The 9759-nt window shown below is 41.1% G+C and overlaps 1 long non-coding RNA gene across 1 annotated transcript; it reads right to left on the reverse strand.

Moving 5' to 3' along the window:
* Positions 1–4511: 4511 nt before the first annotated feature.
* Positions 4512–5974, reverse strand: LOC128132097 (uncharacterized). Its single transcript, XR_008230023.1, has 3 exons — positions 5589–5974; positions 5316–5386; positions 4512–4704 (listed from the first exon to the last, which is right to left on the reverse strand). It is a non-coding gene; the product is annotated as an uncharacterized LOC128132097 (long non-coding RNA).
* Positions 5975–9759: the final 3785 nt, after the last annotated feature.

The following is a 9759-nucleotide window of genomic DNA, read 5'->3' on the forward strand; positions in this document are numbered from 1 at the left end:
GTGCCACGACGTGGAAAGTCTTTTGACACCTCCGGGAGTCCCCCAGATGCAACTTGCGATGACGCATGCAGTGACGACCAATCCCACGACGTGGAAAAAGGTGCCACGACATGGCAAGGGCCAATTTTTGCCCTATAAATAGATTTGAAGGGCCAGCCGTTTAGGGTTGCTATTTTCTCTTCTCTCTCCCGTTTTACCTCGATTTACGTGCAAGAAATATCCCTAAGCCCCGGTATCAACCCCGAGACCCGAAGCGAGTCCCGAAGCCCGAAGATCCCGAGAAGAAAAGAGTTTTCGAGCCGAAGCTCTGCCTGCGAGAAGCTCGGTGTGTGAAGATCTTCCAGATCTATTGAAGAATACTACTTCTACAAGTCGTAGTTATGTCCGATCATCTTCTGATCAAGTGAGTGTGTGGTCACTTTCTTCTAACACATAAATCTTAAGTATTTGCTATGAAATACGTGCTATGTGTATAATATAAAGTTGTTTATATGTGTGGGTGTATAGTCCCTTTCATAAACACGATAATAATACAAGTATTGTTTGAATGTATTAAGTATATCGTTGTTTATATTTGTGAGTGTGTGGTCACTTTCTTCTAACACATAAATATTAAGTATTTTATATGAAATACGTGTTATGTGTATAATATAAAGTTGTTTATATGTGTGGGTGTATAATCCCTTTCATAAACACGATAATAATACAAGTATTGTTTGAATGTATTAAGTATATCGTTGTTTATATTTGTGAGTGTGTGGTTACTTTCTTCTAACGCATAGATATGAAGTATTTGCTATGAAATACGTGTTATGTGTTTATACATTGTTTGCTTATTTGAGATGAGTATGGAATGGACGTTTTATATAGTTTTTAAATGAGTTAAATTGTATATGTATTTTATATCTACGAATATGTTGGGTAGAACATGGGTAGATGAGATAGTTGGTATGTGATAAAATGAGGAGGTATGAAAGATGCTTAAGAATAATATCGGTAGATGCACCAAGCAGTGAATGTCGTAATCCTGACATATGTGCTTATAGGATAAAGTCGGCAGATGCGCCAAATAGAGATGTCATAATACTAGCAGATGCGCTTAAGAATAATATTGGTAGATGCACCAATTAGAGAATGTCATAATACTAGCAGATGAGCTTATAGGATAATCCTGACAGATGTGCTTATAGGATAATGTCGGCAAATGCGCCTAAAAGAGAATGTCATAAACCTGGTAGTCGCGCCTCATAATGTGTAACACCCGTTTATTTATTAAATAAATAGATAAAATAATAAACGAATGGTAGCCCTAAAATAAATAATTATATATCAAATGATGGTCTCAAGGAGCTAATTGTCACAATTTTAGAAGACGGGGTTAAAAGTGTAAGTTTTGGATAGGTTTCGTAAAGAATTATGTGGGAAGGGATTACTTGGTAATTATTGGGACTTCATTTGAAAAGAATTTGTAGAAGAGGGGCTGTTTTAGTAAAAATCGGACTTGAATTGTAAAGGGTTTAATGCTAAGGGTTTAAATGGTAAATGTTGGACTTATTTGAAAGAAAATAGAAGGGGGAGGACTAATCTCGGTAGTATGGCAATAAAGTTGAAGTGCGGGTATAAAACCTTATCATATATCGATTGCCACTAAACCCTAACCCTAAATGGAGTAGCAGCCATCACCTTCCCCTTATGTCTCCCTCACCGGACGCCACCTTGCTTCTCCAACCACCGAGTCACCGCTGCACCACTCCACAAAAGACGTCAACCACCTGATGCCGCCACAACCATCGTTAAGGTCCCAGACCAGCTCGCATTTATTCCTCCGTCGGGTAACGGAGCTGTTGGAGTTGCTACTCGTCGACTGCCTTTCGCAGCGGAGTCCGACCGCTAATTCCTCGCTGTTGCATCGACCATCGTTGCTCCCGCTTCTGGCGTTAACGAAGACCACCGGGAATAAGCTCTTGAAGACCATTGACGTGGCTGTGAACGCCCACTGCCACCATCCCTTCGTGACTTCTTCTTCCGCCTTCTGCCGCCATCCAGAGATGCTTCACAACAATCGTCGGAGAAACTTTGTAACACCCCCAATTCTGGTATGATACTTATATTTTGCTTATTGTTATTTTCTTCAAGTTCTAAGGGGAACTCGACGAGTCGGTAGCTGGACTCGTCGAGTAGAGTCGGGAATTCGAGCACGTTTAAGTTAGCGACTCGGCGAGTCTATATTCCGGACTCGGCGAGTCCGCTAGTCTGGACGAAACCCTAATTTCAAGGGTTTGCACCCTATTTAAACAACTTTTGGGGCCTCAGGTCAGCCCCCATCACCCCTCAGAGCATCTTTCTCGAAACCCTAAGAGCCCTTTTTACATTTTGTGTGTTTTTGGTGTGTTCTTTGAAGATTTTGAGAGATAAAGGAAGGTAGATCAAGAAGAGAAGAAGGAGATCCTAGATCCTTGAGGAATTTCAAAAGAAAGTAAGGTATATCTTGGCCCTTTTCTGTTTCTATGCTTAGATCTCCTTTTTAAAGCCATTAAAGCCATTCTTGGACCATTTCTTGGCTTAATAGAAGCATAGAGGACTCATGGAGTTGATTAGCCTTCGGATCTAGCTAGATTTGAACTCGAGAAGCTTAGATCTAACACCTTTAGGGATCCATTTTGCATGAAAGCTCTAGATCTACTATTATAGTGTGCTTTGAACCTGAAAACCTTCATTTGATGTTATTTACACGTAAAGTTGGAAACTTTACGTGTAAATCAAGTCCCAGGAACCCATATCTATTAATGGTATGGACTGGTTTCAAGCAGAATTGAGTATATAATGTTTGCATGCATACGACTCGGCGAGTCGTTCTTCTGACTCGGCGAGTCGAGTCGCGAGTCCCCTGTGTTTCTTTTTCGAGTTATGCCGAGTGGAACCAGTGAATGAGAGGTGGACTCGGTGAGCTAGAGGGTTAGACTCATTCGTGGAAGAACTCTGCGAGTCAATGCCCTGACTCGGCGAGTCCAAGGCAATCTTCATACTTCAAAAACAGACTCGACGAGTTGTTCATACAACTCGGCGAGTCACAGCTAGAATGATCATCGGATGAAGGAGAACTCGACGAGTTGTTCATACAACTCGGCGAGTCGGATGCAGATTGTCAGAGTATTAGTAGTGAAGAGGAACTCGCTGATTTTGCGCCAAAACTCGACGAGTAGCAGCGAGTGGAATCAAGAAAGTAAGAGTAAGGACTCGACGAGTTGGCGACCCAACTCGACGAGTCAGGTCAACTGAGTGTTGACTATGACAGTTAGGTGGACTTGGACCAGGGGTAGGAGAGTCATTTTACCCTCAGTATTATTATCAGTATTTGATTGATGGTGCTCATGGATATTGTAGCCGGGGTGAAACCGGAGCCGCAGCAGACAGATTCCGGAGCAGTCCTTTCAGCAGCTAGGCTACGAGGTGAGTTTTCCTTCCATTTGGAACGGGTCTAAGGCCATAATGCCGGCCCGTTTAAGTTAGCAGTAGTTTCCGGACTTTGGTCCGATGCAGTTGTTAGTATGTTTGATGTCTTCGTGACTCAAATAGAATTATGTGTTGTGTGTTCCGGGCTACGGTCCGATGCAGTATGCAGTATATGTGTTTATGCTAGATGATATGTGTTATGCTAGTTGATATGTGTTTATGCTATGCTATGATCGTTCAGTTCCGGACTTCGGTCCGATGCAGCTAGTTCCGGACTTTGGTCTGATGCAGTCAGTTTTGGACTTTGGTCCGATGCAGCTAGTTCCGGACACCGGTCCAATGCAGGGGACAAGGTCCCAGCCAGTTCCGGACTACGGTCCGATGCAGTGGACAAGGCCCAGTACGTGTTTACATGTTATTGTATGGTATGTGGTAGTTTGGGGGAGCTCACTATGCTTCGTGCTTATAGTTTCAGTTTTGGTTTCAGGTACTTCCGCAAGTAAGGGGAAGAGCTCAGGATGATGGCATCGCACACACCACAACTTCAGTCTTTATCCTGGGAGTTTGTTTTCAGTCGTAGTTTGATTTGATTCAGTTTTTTCACGACATTTTATTATGAGTTGAGATATTTGACGTATGGTTTTTATGATATGACAATCAGTATATGATTTTTATTACTATTTAAACAAAAAAATTTGGGTCGTATTTTGGGATGTTACAAACTTCGACCACGTTTTTCGCTGAGTGTTGCTGCCTACCGCCGTTGGGTTGCCGTTATGACGTTTGTGTCGCTGCTGCCGTCGCCAACCGCCTCCAAGTGGGTGGCTGGACCCGATTGCTCGCAAGAAAGCGTGTGAAATTGTTGCTACTGGTTTCAATCGGGTGTGTATGTGTGTTTCCGGTCTGGGGTGTGTTGTGTGTGATCTATTGTTGGCCGGAAAGCCTAGGGTCGCTGTGACATCCCCAAAATCACGGCCAGAAAAGACCGGTTTGTTTATGCTTTGTTTAAAAATCAGAGTTACATTTTAAATGAAAGTGTTGCGGAATTTGTCCCAAAACAAAAATATGATAAAGATTTATCAAAAGCATTTCCATAGAAATGTATTTCATTAAAAGACTCGGGATGTCATGTTCGTACAGATCAAAAGCATAAACAGTACAATATAAGCCTTACTACATTATTTCATATCTACAGGCCTATATCCGTAATCCCTCGTCCAAAACATCACACCTATGCTCATGCGCCACTACCTGTAATACAAGAAACTGAGTGGGTCAGGCTTGGGAGCCTGGTGAGCACATAGGGTTTTCAACCCACAATAAATAAGTTTATTAATTTCATCGATCAACAATAACCCGATTACCCGTTCCCGTTATCCTCACTTTACGTCCCTAAACACCTATCATAAGGGACCTAGCCTAAGGATCATCATCGGGACGGACACTACTGCTAAGGGGATTCCTCAGCAATAAATGTCCTAAAGGCAACCATGTGGGGGATGGAGTACACCGGTGAACACATCGTTCACAAACACCTACAGGTTGCGAGCCTGCTAGTGTTCCACTGGACTGTCTAGAAGAGTCCGTGGTCGTCATCCATACTCTGCTAGATGACAGAAACAACAACATCAACATCGAGGCCTCTCATCATTTTATCACACATCAGCTATTACATCTACCCATGTTTTACCCCAACATTTTTGTAGATATAAAATACATATACAGTTTAAATCATTGAAAACATGTATAACAATGTTCATCCAGCATAGATAGCAAGTATTCAGATAATATGCACACATAGCACGTAATTTATATAAAATACTTCATATCTATGTGTAAGCTGAAAGTAACTATGCACTCACCTGGTAAGGTGGTGACTCGGCACTCGGACAGCTCTTCGTTACTTCTTAAAACAATTTTTCCTTGACCAAACCTTGTATTAATACCACTAGAGTTTAGTTTTAACGTTAATCGCGACTAATTAATAGTCTAGCTATCATTACTATTATATAAGCGTTAAATAACACTCAATATAACTCATAATAATAGCCCAAATAATTATTTTAATGTCCTAATAATGTTACTATAATTAAATAAAAGCTATATTAAATATAGTATAGGCGTAACTCACTTACAATGGGTTTTTATTAAAAACCGGACTTCGCTGGAGCAGCGTTTCCGAGCCGAAAGCTTTTCTTCTCGGAGCCGTCGGGCGCTCCGGGGCTTTCTTCTCGTGATAGGGAGGTTCCCTAGACTTGGGAGGGGTTTAGGGAGGCTAGAGAGAAGTTAGAGAGAGAAAGAGAGGCTTATGGTGTGAAGAAAATATGAGGAGTTCACCCTTGTATTTATAGGAGTTTTATAGTAAAGTAGTCTCTAAGCTTCGTCCGTAACTTTTGCATACGAGCTCCGTTTTTGTCTGTCTTTTTACCGTTGAGTTCCTATTAATGAGATCTTCAACTTTCATTTAGACCTCGTTAGCTAATTCTCATTCTATCTCGGATTTACAAAACTGTATCGAATTCGCCGCGCTCGAAAAGTAGAGACTAAGCTTCGTCCATAACTTTCGCATACGAGTTCCGTTTTTGTCTGTCTTTTTACCGTTGAGTTCCTATTAATGAGATCTTCAACTTTCATTTAGACCTCGTTAGCTAATTCTCATTCTATCTCGGATTTACAAAACTGTATCGAATTCGCCGCGCTCGAAAAGTAGTGACTAAGCTTCGTCCATAACTTTCGCATACGAGTTCCGTTTTTGTCTGTCTTTTTACCGTTGAGTTCCTATTAATGAGATCTTCAACTCTCATTTAGACCTCGTTGGCTAATTCTCATTCCATCTCGGATTTACAAAACTGTATCGAATTCGCCGCACTCGAAAAGTAGGGACTAAGCTTCGTCCATATCTTTCGCATACGAGCTCTATTATCAACGTTCTTTATATCCACGCGTTGGTATTTACGAGTACTACAACTTTCATTTAGATCCCGTCGGCTAAAAATCGACCGATCTAAAATTCAGATTTCGGGCTGTGCACTGCTATGCTAAATCTTAGAAAAGTCATAACTTCCTCATACGAAGTCAGATTTGGGCGTTCTTTTTATCGATGTTCTTAGTTTAACATATTCTACGACTTTCGTTTAGATCACTAAGGCTAAATCTCACTCTATCATAAATTCACTATTCACGCTTCCCGGTATCGTGCCGGTTCTGTCGTGAAACTTCGACGGGTCATAACTTCTTTGTTATAACTCGGATTTCGGCGTTCCTTATATGCACGGAAACCTTGAGAGATATTCTACAACTTTATGTAGAGATATCGGGATTATCTCACACTTTAATTTTGACGCTCATTTTTATTTTTTATTAATTATACATTTATAATTAAATAATAAACACATATAATTCACATAATACTCAAATATTTCATATTTATTACTTCAAAAAGAGTTACAAGAGTTGACCTAGACTATTACATTGACAAAAATGCTTAGCCCTGAAACCCGGGCGTTACAGTCGCCACTGCCACCACCATGAGGTGGTGGCTGCCGCCATGAACCACCATGGGTGGGTGTACTGTGTGTGTGTGTGTGTTGCTTTTGGTATTTTCTTTGTAATTGTAATTGGAATAATGAGAAAGGAATTTGAAACCACCACCGTGAGGTGGTGGCTGCCGCCACCGGCCGCCGTGTCGGGTGGCGGTGCGTTTTGCCTCTTGTGATTGATTCGTTTGGGGTGCTAGAAACCCTAATGGGCTCAAAGGAGCTCTAATGGGCCCAATGAAGCTTAATGAACTCTAATGGACCCAATATAACCCTAATGGGCTTGATCACATTCTAGTGGGCTTGATAGGCCCAATAAAGCCCTAAATAACCTAAAAGTCCAACAAATTAATAATGGGCTAGTATTTGAGTTGGAAAACCCTAATGCCAGTAAATCTTAATTTGGGGAATTAATCGGGACACACGGGGATTATTTAATAACTTGAGATATTAAATAATAATCATTGGTAAAGATTAATCTAAGCGATATTGGACTTAATGGATTAAGTTCTTAATGGGTTAAGTAGGAAACTTAACCCTAATCATCATTTTATGTGAAACCCTAATTTCACTTGGGTTTATTGTTGGACCATCCAAAGTCAAGCCAATGGACTAGAATAATTTAATGGGCCTAGGGGTAAGGCCCATGTAAGGGGCTTGGGCCTAATTTGGAAAATTGGGCCATAGGTGGGCCATAGTTTGGGCCTTAATGATTATATAATGATTGGGCCTTAGAAGAAGACCATATATAGGCTTGGGCCCAATTTGGAAAATTGGGCCATATGTGGGGTGTTGGTTCCTAGTTGACTTTGGGCCTACGGATTGGGCCTTGGGATTGAATAAGCCAAGTTTGGGGGTAATGTAGTAATTATCCAAAGTAAGTGTTTATGGTTATGTAGTGGGACCCAATTATTAATTGGGTTATGTTTGGATATTGACATATCGTGAATCTGTCATCTAGCAGTTGGGGTTGAGTCAGCAGGATTTCAGTAGTACGGGGTTGAGTCTGCGGGACTTCAGCAGTGTGAGGTGAGTTACCTTCTAGTAGCGGTGGGTCTACGGCCACAATGCCGGCCCACCAGTAGGGTTGTATGATAGATGTTTGTCTCTGTGATATTCATCTAGGTTACTACTACATATGATATGTTATTGTGCTAGTATGATATGATGCTATGTGCTAGTGACAGTATGGGGAAGATAGTCCCCCAGAACACCGGTCGATAAGGCCGAAGGGGCGGTTATGCCCAGCCATGCTAGATAGTTTGAGATATATGTGTTATGTGGTAGTGGTAGGGGTGAAATAGTCCCCAGTATCCGGTCGAGAGGACCGAAGGGGAGGCAAGCTCCCAGACATACTGGTCAGTATCCGGTCGAGAGGACCGAAGGGGAGACCAGCACCCAGATATGCTAGTCAGTGTCCGGTCGAGAGGACCGAAGGGGAGGCAAACTCCCAGATATATTGGTCAGTATCCGGTCGAGAGGACCGAAGGGGTAGGTCGGGCATCCAGATATGCCTGACAATATATGTATGTTATGTGATTGTATGGTATGTGGTATGATGGGGGAACTCACTAAGCTTCGTGCTTACGGTTTTTAGTTTTGGTTTCAGGTACTTCGTGTCTAAAGGAAAGGAGCCGGCTTGATCGCAGCGCATCACACTATGGTTTTCCGCACATGAGATCTTTGGGATTACACTCTGATATTGTTTCATGATAACACGTTTGATTATTTCTACTTGGTTTTGACATGACATGGTATTATAGATGTTTTATCACACTGTTGGTTTTATAATGACGTATTTAAAAAATAAAATTTTTGGCCTGTATTTTTGGGATGTTACATAATGTATGACGTAATCCTGGCAGAGGCGCTTAAAGGATAATGTTGGTAGATGCGCCTTATGTAGCAATAGATTTCGTGCCAATTCCTTAGGTCAATCCTTAGGAATGAATGAATGACGGGTAGTTGAATTTTTAGGGTAAAATCCTAAGAAATAAAGGAAGATAATGGGGATGAGTAATTGGGTTGATTGCTTGATGGTTGAATATAATAATTATATTATTATGGGTCGAAAACCCTATATGCTCACCAGGCTCCCAAGCCTGACCCACTCAGTTTTCTTTGTATCACAGGTATCAATACGAAGATATATTTCACGGAGAGATTAAAGAAGATGTAAAATCTTTAGTGTAAATAATGTAAGTTTTGTTTATGCTTATGTGTCTGTATCAGAACATGACATCCCGAGATTTTGTTATATAATAAAAATACATTTCTTTAAAGAAATGCTTTGATAAATCTTCATCATATTTTGGGAACAAATTCCGCAACTGTTTTCTTTAAAAGATTACTCTGATTTTAAAATGAAACATAAATGAATCGGTCTTTTCTGGCTGTGATTTTAGGGATGTCACATTTACAGATTGGAGTGTTGCGTTCTCAGGGATGTTGTTCTCCAAGTGCTTGCGAAGGAAGGGAGCCGACAAGGGGGAGGGGCTATTTCGTTCAATTGATGAAGCTCAAAGACAGAATGAAAATTGGAGTTAGAGAGGGGGGGGGGGGGGGACACTTTAATATTAAATAATCATATATATTTTTTTAAATGAGTGAAAACTTCATAAATGGTCCATCTGGTAGTGAAATGACAGAAATACCCTTCATTTAATGGCCAAAAGCTAATGGAGTTAGCGAAAAGGACCATTTGTTAAAAGTTTTGAAACCATAGAGACCATCTGTGAGGCTTTTAAATAGTAGGGACTTAACTTCAGAT

This window comes from Lactuca sativa, chromosome 2, assembly GCF_002870075.4.
Source record: "Lactuca sativa cultivar Salinas chromosome 2, Lsat_Salinas_v11, whole genome shotgun sequence".
Taxonomy (NCBI): Eukaryota; Viridiplantae; Streptophyta; class Magnoliopsida; order Asterales; family Asteraceae; genus Lactuca; species Lactuca sativa.